Source organism: Ciconia boyciana, chromosome 5, assembly GCF_034638445.1.
Source record: "Ciconia boyciana chromosome 5, ASM3463844v1, whole genome shotgun sequence".
Classification (NCBI taxonomy): domain Eukaryota; kingdom Metazoa; phylum Chordata; class Aves; order Ciconiiformes; family Ciconiidae; genus Ciconia; species Ciconia boyciana.
Genome location: NC_132938.1, coordinates 85,330,609 through 85,353,242, shown reverse-complemented (window position 1 = coordinate 85,353,242; position 22,634 = coordinate 85,330,609). Strand labels below are relative to the sequence as shown.

At 44.6% G+C, this 22,634-nt stretch overlaps 1 protein-coding gene across 3 annotated transcripts in view; it reads left to right on the top strand.

The window, feature by feature from the left end:
- Positions 1 to 22,634, top strand: part of ANTXR2 (ANTXR cell adhesion molecule 2) — a 123,087-nt gene that overhangs the window by 91,047 nt on the left and 9,406 nt on the right. The gene's annotated exons all lie outside the window — the stretch shown is intronic.

Below are 22,634 nucleotides of genomic sequence, written 5' to 3'. Positions count from 1 at the left end.
TACAGGCAGGAAGACACTCAAGGTAGGACAGGCGTGGACAGTGTTCTTGCTCCACCTTTGCAATGTTATACGAAGCAGCCTGACAGCTATGAATGAAGTTTTTCCTTTGGCTGCTGGACCAGCTGCCAGATCTGTATTGAACAGGTGAACGTTCACAGATAAGAAAAGATCAAGTCCAATAAACAGCGCTGTCCTGGCTGGCCCCTGCAGAGACTCAAGCTCAGACTGCCTCTCCTTGCTGAGGAATCCCTAGGGAGATGGTATGCTTCCTCTTCACCTCCCAGAGGGCACCCTGCGGCAGGGACGCAGAGGCCAGCTGCCTCAGTTCTGTGCTCTGAACCCCGCCTCCAATGAACAAACTCCACTCTCCCACTGGCTGTGTTAAATGCAGACCCCATCCAAATGATTGTAAAGTCACCGGAAAACCAGGAAAAACATTGAGCGAAATTACTGATAACCTGTTTTTCTCAGTACATGCTCGGATACAGTATTTTCTGTGCCTTTTGTCAAATGTTGCTTTCACTGGAGATCACTTGAAAAAGCTAGTTCAGCAGTAATTAAATGACTGGTAGAAGGAAATACATAACAGCAACAGGAAATTGTGCAGTGTGTTCACTACAGCTTTTGGTTTAAGATCTCTCTCTCTCCAGTTGTGGTTCACCGTCTGTCCTGCAGAGCCCGTAGTAAGAGACGCCCTCCTAAGTAACCTAACACTTGTGACACTACTGCAGAACCTATACACGCAGTAGCGAAAGCAGCAGGAGATATTTCTGTTTTCCTGTTCACAGCAGATTATATTATATGCATTAGGATAACTTCTCAGACTTGTAGTAAAATAATACTGGTTGGTGAGAGAGGAAGTGCTGAATTTCCTTTCAGCATAAGTGGATACAGATCTGTTTATACCAGTGGTAAGTTTAGTCATATGCGTTTTAAGTTTTTGAGGCTGATATTTTCAGACATGCTACTCAAATCTATTTTAAGGGTTCTTCATGCTGTAAGTTTGTGAAGAGCCTGCCTTAGAGTTTTAAAGCACTGCTTTGGGAAGCTATTATCAGTAGATATTAATTATTGAATGCTATACCTTCTGGAAAAGTTGTTTCATCACTGGAAAGTGACCTTGTTAGAAGAGGCAGAGGGAAAGAGAGACGTATAGTGCCTCCTGAGATCAAGTGGAGTGATGCGTATCAAGAGAAGACACTAAAGATTTATTGTCTGTGGCAAAAGAAACACAGATCTCTGCTTGTGCAGTAAGTGTTTTTGACATCACACACTGTAAAGAATGATTGGATACTGTAGGTTAAAAAGTGTTTCGCTGGAGGAAAAGAATAGACCTTTTCACAGTGCTCTTAATATAAAGACGTCTGACTGTGTGGCTGTGTAGCCTAGCTGGTCCTGAGAATTCGACGGTGTCTGAGTGAAGCCAGTTTTGTGCTAAAAGGCAGCTGAGCAATCCTAAGAGAGGATACTGAGAATTTATCTAAGTAATTTAACAGAAAAATCTGAGCGTTTTTTTTGTTTTGTCTTTTTCAGTGAAGTTTGTAGTTAGTGAACAAAAAACATTACTGTAGCCTTTCAGAGCTGCTGTTAGAAAAGACACTGGGAAAGTTTAAGTGACTGCATTGCTCACGTAGATAGCACAAACTATTGCTGCGCTTACGTATTGCATTTGTGACATTCTCCGCTTCACAACAAAAGCTGCTATCTTTGCAGCTCCCGTTTAACATTTATTGAAAGAAGATCCCTTTTGACTTTGGCGATTGCTGGTACAAGTTCTTAGTCATGACATCCATACCACTGGGGAAGCCCGACATCAGCGTTGTTTGGAAGCCTTCCATGGAAATTTCATTTCTTAACCTCACCCTGGCCTTTCCCCTGGAGGAGTTCTTTTCTTCACAGCTATTTGTGCAGCACTATGCTTGTCTTCCACTAACACTGCTGTTTGGAGTTTTCCCATTGCTGAGTCAGCTTGAATTGTTTAAAAAACCCAAGAGAAACAGGAATTCAGTTTAAAATAAAAGCTAGGGAAAAGCGGCCACTCAAACTCATCTCTCACTTTTATGAATGCCTCTTAGAGTGGAGAGCAAGGCATTATGACCAGAGAGCTTTTAGATAAATCATAATTAGATACACGTGCAAATACATCAGCTAGGCCTAGGCGCACAATTAGGCACCTAATTATGTTGAAAATGCAATTGCACACTTAGCTAAAATGGCCACGCTTCCTCTGAAGCCGCCTGGTTGTTTCCGCCCCGTCCTCCAGCGAGGCTCTGGGATGCAACCTGCTGAAAACGCCCCTGCGAGGGGTGGTGGAGGTGTCACGAACAGGCCGAGCGCTCACCGTCCTGCCCTTCGCTCAACACCAGCTGTTTTGAAGCGGGAGCGGCTGCCGGGGCAAGGTTTTCAAGACTGCTTTCCGCCGCAGTCTGCCCGAGCACGTCCCGCGCTTTGGCCTGGTTTTCCCGCTGGGACGGAGGCGATGGTGCTGTGCAGTGATGGAGCGGACAGGCTGCAGCACGGATGTGCTGACCGTCAGTCAGCTGGGAACAAGCCCGGCACATTTTACAGCACAGCAGAGGTTTCGCAGATGTCCCATTGCCTGTAAGTGTCATGGAAGAAATGGCCAGGTAGAAAAAGAAGATGTTCTGGTGTTTCCTTGGAAGGACAGGCTGTAGCACAGGCAGCTCCCTGAGGACACACTCGGTATCCGTGCTGATGTGCTCTCAGGGTATCAGTCTGCAGGGAACCAGGCTGCGCCGAGCTGATTCTTGTGGAACTGCTTGTTTTTGAGGCAATGAATGTGGAGTCATCAGAGGGTACGGTAAGAGAGGAGGAGCTGGAAGTTCCCAGCATCTCTGGCATCGGGCCATCCTTGGCTTTTATTTAGCTATTTTTTTCTCTTTCTGCTGTGGCTTCTTTTTCTTTCTTTCAACAAGAGGGGGAAAAACCCAGCCAACTGTGATTTGTGATTCAGCTGACAGACAGTGTGTGATTGAAACTGCAGCTAGGTTGATTCCAAAGAAAAAAATGCAGTTTAAAATAACATTGTCACTATTCAGCATTTTCTTTACGGAAATGTCTTATCTGAGACTGTTGTCAATATCACTGTCTGCTTGCGGCCTAATTGTTCAGCCACTACTTCGTCTGAAATGACTTCTCACTGGCAAGGATCACGTGCGAGAATTAGCATTTTCAAAGTAACAATGTATGAACTGGAAGGTGAAGCTGAAAAGTGGGGGGGGAACAGCTTTAGCCTTTTCCGTTAATACTGCGGAAGTGATATGTGATTGTTTGGTTTCATTTCTGTTTACTTCTGCTAAACGTTTTCAACCTGGATTTTAAAACCTGAGCTGAGGGCAACCGAGTGAGGTGTCTGATTCTCAGATCAGGAAAACTGAACTGCATTTTTCATGTGCCTGTTCAACACGCTACGACCCATTTTCTTTATTCTTAGCCTTTTCATGACTTAATAAAAACATCACGGCTTCACAGTAAGTGCTTCAGAAGTCCCTCACAAGTACAGCATTACGGCAGCGTATTAATGCCATGATCTCCAGAGGTGCGTGCAGAATGGCAAAAGCCCCTTCTGCGTGGTAGAAAGGGGATCCCTAAGGCACAGTTTTACAAACTGGGAAGGCAGAAAACGCAGTATGTCTATCTACCTGGCAGCTGAGAGTGATAACCAGCCAAGCACTAGTTTATAACCCTGCTGGAGACAGAGATCACCGTGGAAGAGCAGGAGCTTTAAAACAGCGTTTGAGCCAGTAACGCAAAAAGCCCTAGATCAGCGACAGCAGTTAATTTTGCCTGGTAAAAGGACAGCAAGAAGACCAGAATTGCCAAGTTATGCATTCACTGAATGATCTTAAGAGTTCAGAAAGGCAAAAGCTAGATACTTGTAAGGCTGAATGTTTACATATACATACGTGTGCACACGCAAAACCACGCTTGCCTTTAAGGAAAGGAGAAGAACAACTGAACGTGCAGAGTGCTTGGAGGTCAGTCCCCAGCGAGGCCCCAGAGCCCGGCCAGGAGCAGGGAATACTGAAGTGGCAGAGTCGAAGACATGAAAGATTTTACCAGCAGTGGTGGATATGCTTAATGTGTTTAAGAGCTTAACGGCCTATTGAAATTGAACTGCAAATGTATTGTGCCAAAGTCTTCTGTCTGCCAACAGTCCTGTGAACTGCCTTTCCAAGCTACCAGTTTGCTTGCCTTCCCTGGTACTCACCAAGTACAAACCTGCCCTTTATTTCCCTGACCAAAATATTTTAACCTTGCCATTTACCAGGGGCCAAATGCTGAGGGAGATGGATGATTTTGCCTGTGTTTAGAGAGAGATATATGTTCCCCCCCCACCTAATCCTTGAAATGCAATATTGTAAAATTTAGAACTTTTTTCTCCTACTGCAGCATTTTTTTTTTAATGTTCAGGTGACATAATTTTTTAAATGATTGTAATGTGAGTAGCTATTCTTGCATAGTGCTCAATTTATTAAGCATCCTGAACAAGAAGAAAGTAGCCCTAAAAATAAAGCAGTCACTTCTCCTTTTTAACACTATGTTAATTCCTCTGAAGGAGTATCTGGAACTGAAAACTTCATGTTAAAAGTCTGAAAAATAAGACTTGTTTCAGAGAACTTACTAGCCAAGGAGTGAAGATATGTTCTCCCCCACGTCCCCTTTTTTTTTTTAAAACCACTATAAAATCATAGAGCTGCTTTTTAAAAGTACTGTGGTTTTTACTTTAAAAATTCATATAATTTGTACAAGCTGAGATGCTACCCAAAGAAACTTTGTCTACTTCAGGGGATCTTAATGAGGTTGATTTGAACAAGGAAAAAAAGGATTTCTGCACAGATTCTGGAAGAGAGGTTGCCTTGGCCTCATTTTCATTCATTTCCACCCTACTTGCAACGATTAGGCCATACAGCTGAGAAGAGTTTGCATTTCATGCTTGTGTTCGCAACCAGTACTAAATGCTAAGGAAAGCCATTATTTTGCTTGGGAAAAAGTCCAATGTTTCACATTTTCCCAGTTTCTCACCTACATTTCCAAAGAATGTGTCCATGTTCAAAAAACCCACCAGAAATTCTAACAGTTCTTCTGGTTCTCGTTAGCACTACAGTTAGGAATTATAACTGTATTTGAGAAAGCCAGTTTTTCCACACTTTGATCCAGATTTTGTAGGTGTAAATACTGGGTTAACTGAATTGGAGAAGCATCTGGACCTTGGTCAGAAATAGATACTTAAACTTTTGTTGGCTTGAGAGAAATGGTAGGACTTGCAGTTAAAAACTTGTCCTGCTTTTGGTACCAGAACGAGCTAAGTACTGGTATTAGGCATGACGCACCACAGTACCCGCACATCCCGACACAGGGGTGGCTGGCAGCAGGGGAGGAGACGTCTAGGAGACCTGCCGATGCTCAGCAGAGCTGTAATTCGTCCCAACACTGGTCTGTCAGCAATGTGGCGTGCCCTGCCCCAGAAAGTTTGAGGGGGAGCAGCACTCATGGTCCAACAAGTTTGGGATTCCTTTCAAATGTGGCTGTAGCTTGGCACCACCGAGTTGCCAATCTAGGGGCAAGCGGGGTGTCACTTCCTGGCTGCAGCAGGGCTGCGCTTCCCTGGTGGGGGGCTGAGCGAGCCAGGTGATTAAAAACATCCCACTTGAACGGCTGAGTTCTTAGTAGAAGCTCTGAAGTTCTGCTTGCATGCAGCTGCTAACACACTGCACCTCTTCAAGCCTCTCCAAGGCTATTTTGGTTAGGTGCTTGTTGACGGTCCTGCATGCTGCCATGTTGTGTGAGCTCCTGCTGCCTTTAGAGCACCGTATTAAACCAGGACAAGCTCGTGTCCCTTTCTGAGATAACGTGCCAATACAGCTGGCTGCTTAATCCCTTACAGAATTAATGCATGTAGTGCAGGACCTATTACCTGCTCTTTTTTCGTATTTCTCTCAAACAAAAGCTGGCCTCTTCCTCCTCCTGTCCTTTGGCACGTTGCCAGCCTCAGAGCAGCCAGTTCACAGGAGGCAGAAATGCACTGAACAGGAGGAGCAGTCTTTTGCAGACCCTACCTTTGTGTGCCCCAGGAGGGGGCACAGGACCCCACCTTGGAAGTTACCGCAGGTGGTGTCACCCCACTGTGACTGCATCTTGCCCGAGGGGGCTCAAAATGGGGCAGAAGCTCTTGCGTCCCTCTCTCCTCTTCAGCCTTCCTCATCATTTGTTATTATCTCTATTACAGAGGAAGAATAGGCACTGTATTTTCTTATTGTCACTATCAAGTCTGCAGCGATTTATTCTGTAGTCTGAATTAAAATCTTAATTAAGCTTCTGCCACTTTTTTCTTCTTTTTAATTAGGTATAGCCAAATCACTTGTCTGTGGGAAGGAGTAAGGAAAAGATAAAGAGCAGAATTTTTTTTCCCTGATCTGTACTTGTAGTAGTGAAGCCTTAGTGAGAATATCCTCTCAAAGAGATATCAAAGGTTGTGTGGGTTTTTTGTGTTTTTTTTTAATTAATGATAAGAATTTCTTCCTCCCGAAAACTTTTAGCCTGCTACGCAGTTATATCCTATGTCTTCTACCCAGGGAATTCCTGATGAAGATTCAGTCTTGTCCCACTGAGCCTGACAGTGCCAGCTGGGGACATGTACCTTAGGTAGAGAACACACACAAGCAGAAGCATCACGGCGAAGGCTTTCCCTTTAATAAATACAACCTCTGTCCGGCAGCAGAGTCCTGTCTGCCTGAAAAGAAGCTACGCTTAAGAAAGACTGATCAGGAAGTCCCATACAGGTGGGGAGCGGCCATCCTGGGCCAGAGGAATAACACAGTGCCAGTGCCCATTCTTCACACACAGATAGATACCTCTTTCCTCGCTTGCCCTCAGAAACTGCCAAGACTCTGCGGCATACTTCTGGTGAGGAGAAAACAATCGCCAGTGCCCCTCCGTAATACCAGCTGCTGCTACTTCATCTCCTCTCCCTGTTCTACTCACAGGTTAAGAAAAGCTCCTTGCGCACTTTCATTCACCAGAAGTTTAAGCACAGCAGCACGGACGAGAGCAGCTACAACTGGATATTGCGTTTAGGTCCCAATAAGAACAAGCAGTCATGCACAAAGTAACATCCCTGGCTGTTCTGATTTTTAACAGCTTGCAACCACCGTGGTGTGGTACTTGGGGAAGGGGCTCAGCAGCCAGCTGAAATACCAATAGCCGTCTTCCCAGCTGAATGCATCGTCCATGCTTAGCTGTGTGCTGTGACTTGATCATCAGCACCATCAGCTTTCTAGTCAGCTTCTTTTCCGGGCTCTTACCAGAGTAAAGACAACACATTAAAGAGAGTGCTGTTGTACCGGAAACCTCAGTAATTCACATAAATATTTTTCTTGAGTGTTTCCTGGTGTTAATTTCACACCTGCTTCTACAGTTCTTATTTACTTTAATAAGACACCAGGAGATGACACATTGCAGCAATGAGTTTTTGATGCCTATAATAAACACTCCTTCTATCTAAAACAATAAATCATGGTGGATTTGGCCCGTGGTACACTACAGATGTCAGTCCTGGCTTTGCAGATGCAACTACGATCTTAAGCAGGTTTGGCGGAAGGGGTGAGCTCAGCTGCACCTCCCTGTGTTTCCCCCAAACGCATTGCTTCTCCTTCCTGCTCATGTTTCACCCACAGCAAACATTAAACAGATTACAGGGTTTTCCCCAAGCAAATTAGAAGTTTGTACTAGGCTCTCCTAAAATACCAAATGCTGCCATCAGTGAAGTGTAAATCTGTGACTCTTAGCAGTGAAGGGATTTTTTCTTTGGTCTTCTTTCAACGTTACCCATTCATTTTACTCTTGCCTCAACCAGCCTCTTCAAAGGCTACAGCTTTGTGGAAAAAGTGTAAGCTGGCTCTTTTTGGGGAGACTATAGCTGAGTTAATGCACTCGTCTGCAGGGTGGAATCTGTCCTAGCTTTCAGACTTAGAAGGTCGGGATTCAGCTAAAGCTTTTTCTCTGGTCTGCGTCGTGTGGGTGTAGGATTTCAAACCAAGTTAAATTCTGACATTTCCTCTGTAATGCAGCTTCATAATTCCTATTTGTTACAAAAGCCAGCTTCTGCAGTTGCCATAGTGTTTATAAATTATGTTATTAATGAAGTCTTTATTAATGAGTCTTAGGAAGAAACTCTCAAACCTCCTAAGTGCACGTTCCATGCCTTGCCCTATGGAAACAAGAGGCACTCCTTTTGCTTGAATCAGCTATTTACTGAAAAGGGTTTTTTTAAAAGCCTGCCTCTTGTAGTCATAACTAAAACCACTTCTTTCCACATTACCCTCATCATTTGAGTTTAATCTGTGCTATCCTTCGGGAGAGAAGGAGCTCTGGCATGTGATGGTTGTAATGTCCAAGTGGCAGACTTTCAAACATGCGAGCCCATCTCTGGTCTGACAGCTTACTCCAATTAAGGCTGACACACTGTCCTTAACTCATCCTCTTGCGCATAGGTATTGCAGCACATATGGTACGTACCGTCACGTGCTGACCCGAGACCTCTGCTGTACCTTCTCATGAAAGGGAAGGGAGGTGAGAGGGCTGGGAGTGGTTCTGGTCCAACTCCAACCTGATTTTATAGCAGTGTGCGCGAGCTCCATGGACACACTCTGTCCCACAGGCACGTGTGGAAGAGAAGCAGCCGTCCCCATAAATTCAGTCTCGTCTGAAGGAGAATGTACTTCCACTAGCCAGTCTGGCTATTTCAGTGCAATAGGACTGAGATTTTCCAAGGGGTTTATGGGATGTGAAGTGTTTCAGTGGGACTTGGAGACTTTAAGTTCTTTTGTAAATCTCTTGCTTAACATTTGTGTGTTGACATTTTCTACTTAAGGGGCCTTTTGGCATCTTTTGCATTAATTTATAATGCTGCGATAGTTGGGTTGCGAGCACTGCAGGAAGACTGTTTATTTTAAAAAGACTTTGCTTTCAAATCAGATTTGATTCAAGACAGATACTGACCACATTCCAACTTCTCATGTCAGGTTGTGGTTTGTTTTTTTTTTTTTTTATTTTTTTTATTGCTTGGATAGATTTTACAGATGTATTTCCTAACAAAATTTCTGTGTATCTTTACATTTCACATGTTTTAATGAAGCGTTACAGGACGCTGACAGTATTTTGTACACCTTCCTGTGCTAATGGTGTCTTCATGTAGCCCCGTTGATTTTAACAGGATCGGTCAAGGAGAAAACCCACCTCATTGATGGCAGCTTCTGTTCTGTTTAGCTGAAGTATTTTGTTTACGCCGTTCTCAGAGTTTACACCTTTAAAGATTATGGGAGCAAAAAACCTGGGCTGTTAATTTGTCCATTACAGCAAGGAACATTATAGACTAGTATTCAGCTGTAGACCAAGCTGTATAGTTCTCATCCAGTAAGGAATAATGCTAGCAGTGTGTTTTCTTCATCTGGCCTTAAGTGACAATAGTGCGTCTTAAATTTTTTGTTCTTGTATGCTATATGTAATTCACGAACTCTGAAACCTCACTTGGTTTGCAAAGGTATCATCATCAGCAAGGATTTTTGGACAAGCAAAGTGGGCCTTTGTAGGGTTATTTATTTCAGTAAGGCCTTACATGCACAAATGATAGACTGGCTTGATTAAATCCTATTACAACTGGTACAGGACTCCTTATCAACATGCCTGGGTCATTTTAAAATTTAAAAAATCATTTAGCTTAAATCAGCCCTTTACTTACTGCAGCTAAATATATGTAAGCCATTTTAAGACGGTTCACAAAGCTACCTTTACTAATTGAACTATGCTTGTTTGGAAATACCATTTGAAATATGTAACTAATTACAATAATCAAACCTTTATTTTATTTTTGCAAGAGAATTTTTGTAAGTTTGTAATTTAACAGTGTAGGCTTTTGTTTTATTGTGGTTTCAACTAGAAATAGCTGTCATCCTCATCAGTGATAGGATTTTAAAAAGGCACCAATCTACCCGTATTATAATTAAATTCATGCTTAAGTATGTGTGTGTCTCCAGCCTTAGAAGGTAATTGTGCACACCTCATTGCTTTTTACTTCTAAATGTTGCTGTGGTCATTTGCCAGGTAATTTCAGAGACAAGTTCTAAATTACCAGTGATTTCATAAAGTTTAAAATATTCATACCTAGCTAGAGGATGACCGGACACTTCCTCCTCCCCTCCCAAACAGCAAATTAAACATTCATGAAAAAGACCTAAAACAATGGGGGGGGGGAAGAGAAGGTACTCTGAAGCACTCTCAGGCAGCAAATTTTCACAGTTTACTCTGCTGTATAATCAACAAGGTGTCACCATAGCAACAGCCACATAACTTCATTTTTATATAACAAATAACAAACCCATTTCCTTTCCTAAATTCACCAGTTAGATTTATTACAGGATTTTTAGATCTTACCTCGATCTAAACATACTGTACCATATCCCTACTCTTAAACAAGGATCTTCTTGTGGTGGTTGTTAATTTTCTTTTTATCAATTAAAAAAATTCAATACCCTAGGCAGCAATCTCAAAATAGACTGTGAGGATGATTATAATTTCTTTCAAATCCCTTAAAACTTTTTTCTCCTTCTCTTGTTGACATTTCTAAGCGTCTCTTCAATGCAGGGAGGAAGGAGCAGGCTCAGAGCAGAGAACTACCTTGAGATGCATTAACCGGCACACCTGCAGCGGCACAGGGGTCTGCTGCGCTTGCAGTGCACCTCCACCTGCACACACCAAACGCGTTTGCGAGACGAGCGTCTGGCAGAGCTCACCTCGCATGCGCTGCCGAGGAGCTCTGCAAAGCTCAACGATGCCGAGCTCATTTGTGGAAGGGAGAGGATTTGGCAAGGCGCTTCTTCATGGCATAGTGCAGTCAGTGGCTCAGCGGTTGTTCTGACGAGAAGCCTCCCGGCTCTACCCCCCACTCTAGAAATCCCCCAGAGCACGGCTGGCCCCTGCTAACAGGAGCCGGCCCCTGGGTGCACCTTCTCCTCCTCTCAGCCTAATGAAGTTGCACAGCCACAGGGACAGAGGTAGCTGGCTCAGAGCATGGATGTGGCTGGATACAGAGGCTGATCTGGCTCATGATGCAGTTGTCGTTGTCCCCATTCCCCCCCCAAACCAGGGGCTGAGCTTATATAAAATAATGGTGGCATATATAAAACACTTGGCAGCACGTTGCTTCACAGTTCAGTACCGCAAGATGGGTCACCCATCTTGCTCTGGCTGTGATCTGGCTATGCCAGCTACAGGCCGAGCATTCAGCTGTGCCCAGTTCTGTGCTGCGTTTCGTTCACTGCCCGTACTAGGTAAGCAATAGGTCCTTCTGTATACAGAAGCAGAAGATCAACAGGAAAACCCTCTGTAATCCCAGACAGGGAAGTAACAGAGAAGGTCTTTTAGGTCAGAAGGTAGGAACCTACATAGATGTCAGACGCTGGCCATTTTTCTTTTGTATCTGCAGTTTTTCAGGAGAGGCCAGTTTAAGTATTATCCAAGTATTCAAAGGCCAATTCCTAAATTAAGCAGAGGGGCTTCATTCCTTAATTACAAAGCTGACAACTCGATCACCACCTCTACATGGCAATGTGTAGCTCTAAGCTCTGACAAGCCTTATGTATGCTGCAAATGAAGAACCAGATGTTCACTCTCTCCACAGCTCTTAAAAGTTAGTTTCACATTCTGAAATTGTCCTCAAGGGTGTTTCCCTCCCTGTGTTTAAAAAAACCAACCAACCAACGAAAAAAACCCCAAACCCCAGAAGCTTTTGATAATGAAGCAAACGTATTTTTGTGGTGTGGGCTATTTTTTTCAGTCTGCTGCTAGTTTTTAAATATAAAGTATAGCATATGTTTAACACAGAACATATGGAAAGAAAGAAAAAGCAAATCTTGAATTCCAAATATCATATATTCTTAGTAGAAAAGATTCCACAGCGTCAAAGTGGTCATTCAGAACAAAACCAAAAAACTTTATTTATTATATATAAATATTTATAAAACTACTTCTAGTTCTTCTCTCATATATCCTGATGTAAATCTGAAGTAAGAGTGTTCAAGACAGCACAAAGTGTAAGGAAGAGAATGCCAACAAGTATTTTTGGGGAATAGATCAGTTCAGTATGCCTGTAAGAGCACGTCTGAAAAGCCGACCTTCATGCAACAGACCAAGAGCAGCCGCTGTTGCTTTTACACCTTCTGTGTCGTCAGCAGGCTGTGCTCCCCTCGTTATTTCCCCCAGGGAAGGGCTCCACAAGCACAGGGTGGACCTTCCTCCCCTGTTTCAGGCTGGCCTAGATGGGCAGGGGCCGGTGCCCCCAGGGTGGGCGAGAGGCCTGAGGCTAGCCACGTGCCTCCCTCATGCACCACCGCCTACAGAAGCTGCCGTCGGCACTGCCGAAGCCTAACAGCTTGTCTTGCCTTGGTGGAGCTGCTGGTAAGAGCCTGCTATTACAGACCAAGAGTCCTCGTGCTACGCGCTGTAGAAATACCACAGTAAAAGGCAGTCCGTACAAATGATGATTATGCCATTAGTTTGACTATAAATTGCCTTTACCACAGAGTATCCTTGGTGAAAGGATGCAACTTGTATTCCCACGCTAGGACACCTGCCCCATGAACGCAAAACACCTAAGCAGCAAGAACCGGCACTGGAAGTAAGCCCCTGAAGGAGACATGCTGTGTACCTGTAAATCACAAGCTCTACTCTACAATATCGGATCTGTGCGGACTGTGCATCAAACAGTGCGCAAGTAAAACTGCCGGTACTCCAACATCTGTTCTTGCTGAGAGGGTCTACTGGAACGTCATCCTAATTTCAGGGAATGCTTACATTACAAGTAAGAGAGAGTTCCATCAGTTTTGGCACTGTCCAGGAAAACACAAAGATGAGTCCTTCTTTGGAGGAGAGAGCCTTGGTAGGAGCTGCGTTCAGCTCAGAGGTGGCTTCTTCGCCTCTCTGCCAGAAGCTTGTGCGCTCCTTCTCTAACGTAGGTTAGGCAGGGTAAGGCACGTTATTCTTCTTGACAGACTGACATTGCACTGATTTAATTAAAGTAATTTTTAAGCCCCATAATGCTCTTTTAAATTCTTAGCAGACAGTTACGTTCAGTTTAAGGACTCTTCCATTTGTATTTATACCTGCTCTTCATATTTTGTACCTACCTACTTAGAACAAATCGATCCAAACTGCTGTCAACTAAGAGTATTCACAGAAGTTATTTTTCTTGGGTTCAATGAAACTGATCTTAAACCAAAAATAGAGTAGAATGAGGAAATCTTTGCTTTTAGTTCACAGTCTCTTAAGTGACCAGACTCTGTTCATCTGGACGAGGGAGCTGCAGAGCTAGGAGCAGTTTACCTCATGACACAGATGTAGCTGTACTGGGGAAAAAAGAGACACTGAATATCGGAGGGGTGCTCTGGATGCTGCCCGTCAGTCTGTGTCCAGAGACAAGCGTGGGCAGACCTGGACCACGATGCTTTCATTGGCTTTGCCAGGAGTTCCCTTCCCTGTGTTAGTGTTAAGACTTCCCTTGTCACACAGATACACAGAGATGCACGGTTCAGAGGCCCTTCTCTTGAAGCTACCTCAGCCTAGACAGGCCGCAGGGAGAAGGAAGTCAAGGCAGGAGGAGGCGGGAGGTGGAGACTGGCTCTGGTCCTTGGACTGGCTATGAAAGCACAGCAGTGGTGTATTGCTTGCTGCTGTAAGACGGGTAGTAAAGCTTTGGCCTGCGCAAAATTCTCCGATTACTCAGGAATTGTTGAAGAAGGTTACTATGCTGCTAGTTATCAGTACTCCCTGACTTTCAACAAGGAGCACTTCTTGTTCATAATGACAAATGAGGTGACAGACGTTTAAAAACCAGTAACAGAAGAAAATGCTTGCCTCTCCCTGTATTTATAGGAAAGAAACCGTAAGAGGGCTATTTCACACCTAAGTTTTTTTGACCAGCAGATGACTCTGAATAGAAAGCAAAATCAGAAACCCAGCATGGTGACATCTGCATTCTTATATGCAATCAGTATCGTAAATAACCTTCAATACTAGCTGACAGATTAAAGGCATCACTCGGTCCAAGCTCTCTCTGACCAAACTGAAACGATGCAATGGAAAAAGACCATCACCAATCCAAAACTGCCCCTCAGACTGCCTTAGTTTTTTCTCTTAAGTCTTGCCAGTGTGTCTTTCCTTTAGAACACCAGGGTAGGGAGAATTTAGTTGAATACCACGACAGGACGGAGCAGCTCTTATTTAGAGAGGAAGACTCAGAAAGGACACTGCAGATTTCATCAGCAGTTGAAATGAGCGACATCAGTGCAGATGTTTGTGCTCAGCAGTGTGCCTTCCTCCCCGAGATCCATTAGTGCCAGCAGCAAGCATAAAGCTCCAGGTACCACCCTTACTGTCTTTCTTCCTCCTTCCCCCCCTTTCTTTTTCTTTCTCTTTCTTTTCCTTTTTATTTTTTTTTTTTTTTTTTTTTTTTTAGTGCACTTCCAGATAAATGCCAGTCATTTGGCCAGGGCTAACTCACAGAAGGTACAGCAGGCACAGATGGTACTAATGCATAAATGTAATCTAGCAAAAGGATGCCAACACCAACCCAGAAAAGGTTCCAAATAACTGCAGTGCACTTACAGGAATACAGTGATTGGCAAGGTGAAAGCTGAGATTTGCAAGAGCTTACTGTTCCCAAATCAACAATAGAAATTCTACAACAAATGAGCATATTTATTTATTAATTTATAAAATGCACTTAATACTAAGATCTCTCGGCATACGTATAATAAAGCCTCACCAAAACCCAAACGCATTATACAAATTATACTGATCAAAGTAAAAGAAAGGAGAAGGGGAAAGGTGGAAACTGAAAAACAGAACAAAATCCAGCAGCGCATACCCATTCCCCCATGTATCTCACGAGAGCTCCTAGGAGGAAAGACGGGCAGCGCTGAGGTGCTTATAAGTCAAGTGATCTAGACAGTATCTGGGCAGCGACAGAAGCAAATCCCATGTGGGCAGCTCTGTAGACCATAAACACCCTATCCTTCCTCAGGATTCAGAGCATTAAAAAACCCATACCAAATCCTTTTAACAGTAGTAGCTGGTAATGTACGCTTAGGAAAAACGTACCGGGAAGAGAATAAATGCAGTTTGACTGTGTCCCTACGGGAAACTTCTCCTAGCTTCTGGAGAACATTAACATCTCCACTAAGCACATCTGTAGCAGTGATTTCCAGTGAGGAAAAAATATTTCGGAGAATACAGACTTCACCCCACATACCCCAGTCCACAAGGAAGGAAAAGAGTGCAACTGCTGCAGGACTCGAGCACCATTTCTTTGCAGCGCACACATCCTAGAGGCTGCCAGCACCACTTGTGATGGGCCAACTGCTTGGTGGTCCTGAAAAGGAACCCGTGATAGACACCACACTGTCACAATACAATCTGAGGATCAGGTTCTGATTTTATTTTCATGAGCTTTATGCTGCTGACTTTAAAGGAACTATTCCTGATTTTCAGCAAGACACAAGATCAGCAGCAAGTGCCTAAAAATTAACAGAAGCTGGTAACTGTGACACTAGTACATCCGAGTGAATTGTTAGCACATGCACTGCTAGTAGGAAATAAGGAGACTACTGGTAGCTGTCAAGATAATCCAGGACAAAAGTCTTCCTAAATTACAGACCTCTTGGCCAAGAATTACTCCAGAAACCTGCTGCATGCGTGCTGCCCACCCTGTCTTACTTGCTGGAGTAACTTCTTGTACGAGGAGAACTCTCACATTCCTCTCTTCCTCGGTGGGCTACTGACTGACCCTCCTCTTCCATCACGCGAGAGCTCTTATTCAAAGGCTGCTCTGGCCTCTGCCTGCTACCAGTAGCTACAGTGCACCAGAGCACTGCGACTCCTAGCAGCGTGTCTCTTCTGCAGTCTGTAATGGCCAAATGAGAGATTAAGCTTTAATTTTGTATGCAAGGGGGCCAGACATGCAGCCCTCACTTGTAACAGTTTGTGTTCCTGGACAGAGGCACCGACTGCTAATTCAAATGCTAGACAGATGTGGAAATGCGTATTGGCATTTCATCTTTGTCCCCATTTATTAGCATCAGAAATCAGCACTTGTTATGGCAATGGACTAGTTACAGCAATCTCTTGTTCTCTGTTCTCCGAGTACGGTGGATCGTGGGTCAATGGCTAGGGCTTCAACCAGCAGTAATGCTAGCAACAATAGCAATAAATTAGCACCGTTTGAAATACGCCTGACATACAATTAATAGACATCTTTGCAAACTGAGAGCGAGGCAGACTGACAGAGATGTGCATGAACATAAATCAGACAGCTTCATAGGTTCTCCTCTCTCATAATCCAGAAGGTCTAAATCAGATGTGGAGCAGGCCACAGGAGAAAATATATCCTGCGGTCATTTTAATTATGGTGTTGCACGAGGGTTTGGCTTTCAGGAAGGATGCAGGCCTTGGTCCAAGATAGAGGATTCTGGACCTGCCACTTCTAACACTGCTCTGAATGGAGGAGGGTTTTTTTTTTGGGGGGGGCGGGAGGGATGTCCAGATATCTGTATAGTTTATGATTACTAATCCATTCAAATTAAAACAAAAGCCTAATGCTGTGCTGCGGGGTTTTGTCTGCAGGAAGGAGAGCTGAGTTGTTGACGTGTACTCATTGTACCGGGGAAGCTGACATGGGTTGAGGGGTGAGGAAACAGCTTGGCATCCGCATTCTTTGCTGGGCCCAGTGGTCAGTGTCATTAATGCTGAATTCGTTATCGCTGTGAAGGATCCAGCTATCAGATACCGCTGTAAAGGCTTCGGCTGGTGAAGTGACAGCTGGATCACAGTGGCATCTAGAGGGCTGCTACATGCAGTGTGTGTGCAGGCATTCGCGTGGCAGAGCAAGGTCCTGCTGGGGTTCTGTCTTGCCATCTACAGAGCCATCTCAATCTGCGCGGTCACAGCTGTGGTAGAGCTGCACCCTCCTGCCGTGCCAGGGCCTTTCCAGCCTTCCTCCTAAGAGAATCGGCTTAAACCCCATCTACATCTTCAAATAGGTTCACACCGTCCCACAGAATTTCTTAAGTGGAATTTCTTCCTCATAATAATTGCGTGGCAATTATTTTAAAATAATTTACACAGCATCCTAAATGCTATATAACTGGGGTGACTTCCCTCTTTACAAGTAATTATCATATGCCAGTCAGATACCGTAAAATCAAATGGGCCAGGCTTTTGGCTGGGGTATGAATGCCATGTTACGGCTCTGTTATGAGCTGAAAACATGGCCCCTGGATGACTTACGGACTTCACAGCTGTAGAGCATCTGCTTCTTAAATACATGAGCCATATGAAGACAACATCATCTCTTTAGAAAAACCCGGCTTAGAGAAGTCGATCGGGAAAAGGAGACTGGGAAGTATTCCTAAAGGAAGGAGATTTTAGGAGAGGCTTGAAGGGGACTTTCCTGAGTTGAGGTCATGATGGAGGAGAAAAGGGAGTTCGAAGAGAATGGTTCCTCTGACGGTTATAGTTTATCTGGTGTTACCTCTGATTTCAGAGAAAGATAAATTGCATTCTTCTCACTTTGAGTAGTTGCACAGAAGGGAGGAAGGAAGAATAATGGAAACGTTTGACTGTTGCTTTAGAGATGCCATCTCTAGGAACTGTAAGTTTCCGATATTCTTTGCCTTTTAAATGAAAAAGGCCCCAAAGTGCCAGGTTTTGATGTTTGTTGGTTTTAGTGGGCTTAAAATTGGGCTCTGTTTCTGATTTTACAAAGCTTGAAATGTGATGCATCTAGTAGCATATTCTCTACCTTTTCTTCCTAAAAAAGATGTAGAGGACTCGAGGAGTCATATAGGATGCTAACATGAGGAGACCATTTGGCACTAAAGATCAAGCCTGCTGTCAGTGTGGCTGGGGTCCTCCCATAACTTAGATGGGATCCCCAGTAATAGTTACTCCTGACAAGGATTCATCCCAGAAAGTTTTAGAAGAGTTCAAAGATCCAAGACACTTCTCAGAGAAAACCTCTCTCCTGTTCTCCAGCACCCCCACCCCGCCGCAGCGATGCCTGTATACCGCAGAAATTAAGGAAGAGCTCTCGAAGCTTCACCTGGAAATGAGTGTTACAATCCCACCCCTCTGGTTTCTCACTTGAGGAGAGGGAGCTCTCCCAGTGACAGCTCAGCATATCACTTGGGGGATGACAGGAGGAGAAATGTCCTGGTTATCGCGCCCACGTGAGCGAGCGTCAGCACTGGCTTAGGTGTGTGCTGGGATGGCCGCCAGGACAGAGATCACTTTCCCTCTGGCAGTGAGAACAAGCTTGATCTGCCTTCTAAGGCATAATTAGATCTGAAGGAGAAGAGCCCTCCATTGGCAGGCGCTTGCAATGGGAGAAGAAGAATGCGTCCTTCAGGAAAGAAGGGTCAAACCTTGCCAGGCCATGGTGTATTTCCACGGAGGCAGAAGTGCCGCAAGTGAGGGAGGCTTACTGCCAAGGGGTCAGATGGAGAGCGTGCTGGGGCCCTCGCTCCAAAGAATCTGTGGTAGGAAAACAGGGACTCTCCAGGCCATTTCCACATCCTTTCCTTTTGCATAAGCAATGCTTGCCTTGTATGAGGAAAACAACAAACTCCTGCCCTCTAGAGACAGGAGACCTCCAGCTCTGCTGAATAAAATATTTGCCACAACCTCCTTTTGAAGCAGATGCTACAAATGCACACAGTTTTATTCTCCCCTAAGGCCCACACGACCGGCTCAGCAGCTCGTCGCGCTCTCTTCTCCCAGACCTGGAAGGCCAACTCGCAGGAGAGGCAGCTTGTCACAACCACTCTTTTTCAAGGCAGTAGTTTATTTGGAGAACTGCTGAATAAAGCAGTCACAGGAAAACTTGGCAAAGGAACATAAATCCCTCCCTCCTTCATTGCCAAAACCTGTCTAGGCAGGATGGCAAATGCTCACGCTAGTTGAGCACTTGTTTCCTTTCCCTTCCCTGGCTGCCTGCATACCTCTGCAGTCCACTCTCCTTCTCGTCCTTCTCTGAAAACCGGTCAGGGCAAGAGCTGCCTCCCTGGTACATAAATGACTGACTGGCACTCAGACGCAAGGGGAGCACAGATGATAAGAACGACCACAGCTCTTGCGCTCGCTCGCACCGATGGTCGCCCCGCTCCCGAGCAGCCCCACAGACCACAGGTCTGTGCAGATGCAGGTGAGGAGCTGTACGGCACGCCTGTGCTGTTCGTGTTTGACTCGATTAGCAAGAGTTCAGTGTGGGTGGAGCTTTTCAGATTACTCTGTGGAAGTTACTTGGAATTTCCAAGGTGGGAAAACAGTGTTGAAAGTCTAGCCCTGCATCGTTGCTCTCAAGTACCGGGAGTCTTGGCAGAAGCACTCCTTCCAGTGCCACAGAGCATATTGAGCTACAAAATCCCTTCAGTCCTGGGTTTCACAAGGTTACACCACTGGTAGACACGTACTTCGAAGATTTTGTTCGCTGTAGCAACTGTGCCGAAATGTCCATATGTCCAGTTACAAAATAAGCGTCATTAGTGGGGTGAAAAGCTGTTCTTAATAGCATTTTCTCAAAGCCGCCAGTGTACTAAAAATACTACAGATAATACCCCTCGACTCCTCACTGCAGCGCACCAAGTAGTTTCATTTACATCTAAGCAAAGTGTGTACGAAGCGGATACCAAGCCCTGCCAGATGACAACAGCAGCATTTTATACATCCACGCTTGCTCTGCATCAGTGAATGTTTGCTCCAAACATTTAGCAAACCATGTCAACACAAGATTTACCAAAGCACACACTTAAATCACAGGCACTTGAAAAAAACCAGCCAACCAGAACTTAGCAACTTTGTTCACAGTAGTCAACTGCAGAATCGGGACTATGTCAGATATCAGACATAAATGGGTTTAAGATACCGGCGGGGTTTCTCTCCACAAATTAGTACGTACTGCATAATATTTATATTAAGGTAGAAGTTTGAGGCAGATGGCTACAACTGAGCTGCATATTTTCCTGCAAGAAATACTTGTCTGACACAGCAGCCACAGGCTCTTGGCGATCCATTACACATTTTCTGTAGTTAGACAGCATCTTTAAAATACCTATTTTGAACCTATTACTGGCAGTTTTGTTTTGTTGGCCTGTACTCTAAAATACAGTATTTATTTGCTGCAGAAAGACAGGAACTATCTTTAAAATAAATTAGTCCTGTTGTCCTTTTCTGCACTTTACTTGCCCACAACTAAAGCAGGACCAAGGGATGAAAGATGGCTGTCAAGTCAGACCTAACTACTGAGGTACCTGTAATTGTGCTGGCACATTCTCTTCAAAGCAGTCTTTTTTTGCGGCAGATGATGCCAGTTTTCATGGTGAAACTACTGTCTTGAAATTCGTATTACGTGACCTTTGAAAGTTGACCTATGGGACCGCTAGATTGCTTGGAAAGATCATGAGGTTCATGTCCACATGCTAAGGAGGCTACATTGCATAAATATGAGGACAGTGAACAAGCTGTATGCCTTTCCACTTATCTCAAGTTACTGGCAAAAATTGCTAGAGTGAAAGAAAAAATCCTTCTTAGGGTAAAAATATATAGCACCATTCATCTGTAGTTTGTTTCTTTTTATTATGTTGTTGTTACTTTAGGAGGATTTTGAGCCCATCCAGTGTTGTTCTTGGGGTTCAGAGCTTACCTCATCTCTGTCAGTGATGTTTCAGCCATCAATTAAGTAATTTTGGGGAGAAAGCCTCCTTGGGCAGCCCTAGACATGATCCTGATGTCTGCATCAGTAGTGATGGGTTCTGTAGCAATAACGCCAGTTCACGTTCATTCCTCTAAGAGATTCACTGCCGATTTATTCTGTGAAAAATGACACTTCCAGCAGCGTATAGCACTGCAAGTCATCTTTTCCCAGGTGCTAAATATCTACCACCATAGTGTGGTTCAGGGATGCCGACTGGGACTTCTTCACTTGCAACTTGTGCGGCTGCCTAATGGCACTGCATTAGGATGGCAGTTGGTGAGCACGCAGCCACTGAAACCTGTTGTAGGTGGTCTTCTGTGGGCAATAACGCGACATATGCAAGGACAGGAAACTCTGACAACTTAAAATCATTTTGCTTTATGTAAAATAAACACGCTGGTAGCAACGCACATCTGCAGAGATGAGGTTTGAGCGCTAAGAGCTTGGCAACAGAGCACACAGGTTTCTGTTAGCAGCAGTGTAAAGCCAATTCCAAATGCATATAATGTTCTGAGCTTCTCGGGTCTCTGAGACGAGGGATTACCTGATCGTCGGGAACAGAGAGCAAGTGTGAGAGAGAGATCAGTTTAAATCTCTGAACGCTGCTTAGAGCTGCACAGGACATGGGTGTGTTAGCAACCCCTCTCCAAGGTAAACACGTAAATCAGCTATCTTAAAAAAATATATAGAAACTTAACTTCAGTTGTATGCTCCAGCTTGCCAATGGATATTTATGAGGTGAGCGTAATATTATAATGGTTATAGCAGTGAAATATATCCCGAGCGGGGGAGCTAGTAAAGAAGGGCACGGATGTTAATGCCACTAGAATTTTAATGCCCAGGAGATGGGGGCAAGGTGACATTAGCTCTAGTTAATGTTGTTTTTGCTGGCTATAGTGAGGGAAGATCAGTGGTGGCCCTTTGTGAAGGCTGTAAGACAGCGGGGTTTAGCTCTCGAGCCCGACACAGGTGTGTTGGCATGAGCTGCTGTCTTGTTCCACTCCGTGGTACCAGGCTCTGCTGAGGGGAAGCAGTGGGATTTTTCCAGTAAGGAAACAGCCACCGCTGTTCAGCTCTTGATACAGGACTTTGAGGAAGGTGTTGTCAGCGCTGGCATCTCAGCGCCTAGTTTGAACCCCGGCCGGTTTTATTCCTTTAAAAGGCCCCTTCACTGTCACAACTGCACATGAGTGTGCTGGTCAGGAGCACGTGTAGGAGTTCATCATCCCTGGTAAGCTCTGTACTGGGAGTTAATGATTCTAAAGAGGTTTGGAAAACAGGAAATTGCCTGTTCCTTTGCATTAGCAAAGAAGAAAAGTTTTACACAGTTCTGTCCTTTACTGAAAGGGCTACAGGGAAGAACCCGATACTCTCAATTTTGATTCCTTATAGAGAGGCAAACTGCAGGCTGGGTCACAGGGAAAATAAGTGTAAGAAGAAATAGAATCGGGTAAACCAGATTCTTGTCTGCTGATCCAAACTACACCAGCAGTCTCGGCAGACTGTCGTGGAGAGCTGTCGTGAGAAGACGGCTTCCTGGGGAACAACAAAGCTGGGCTAACAGGGATGCACCGATCACAGAGATGAAAGAAGCTCTGATAATGCTGTGAAGACAGGGGCAACATAAATGACACCGCTAAATACGTCTCGGGAGTGACATTATTCTAAAACCCTCTCCTTCCTCACAGCTATGCGGGCACTGATCAATTGGGCTGGAGGGCAGAGCTCACGTGTGCCATATAAATGACAAATCCCCAAAGGGTGTGTTCTCTTTATGGGGACACTGCCGCTGGGGGTAGAAGCACACAATTCT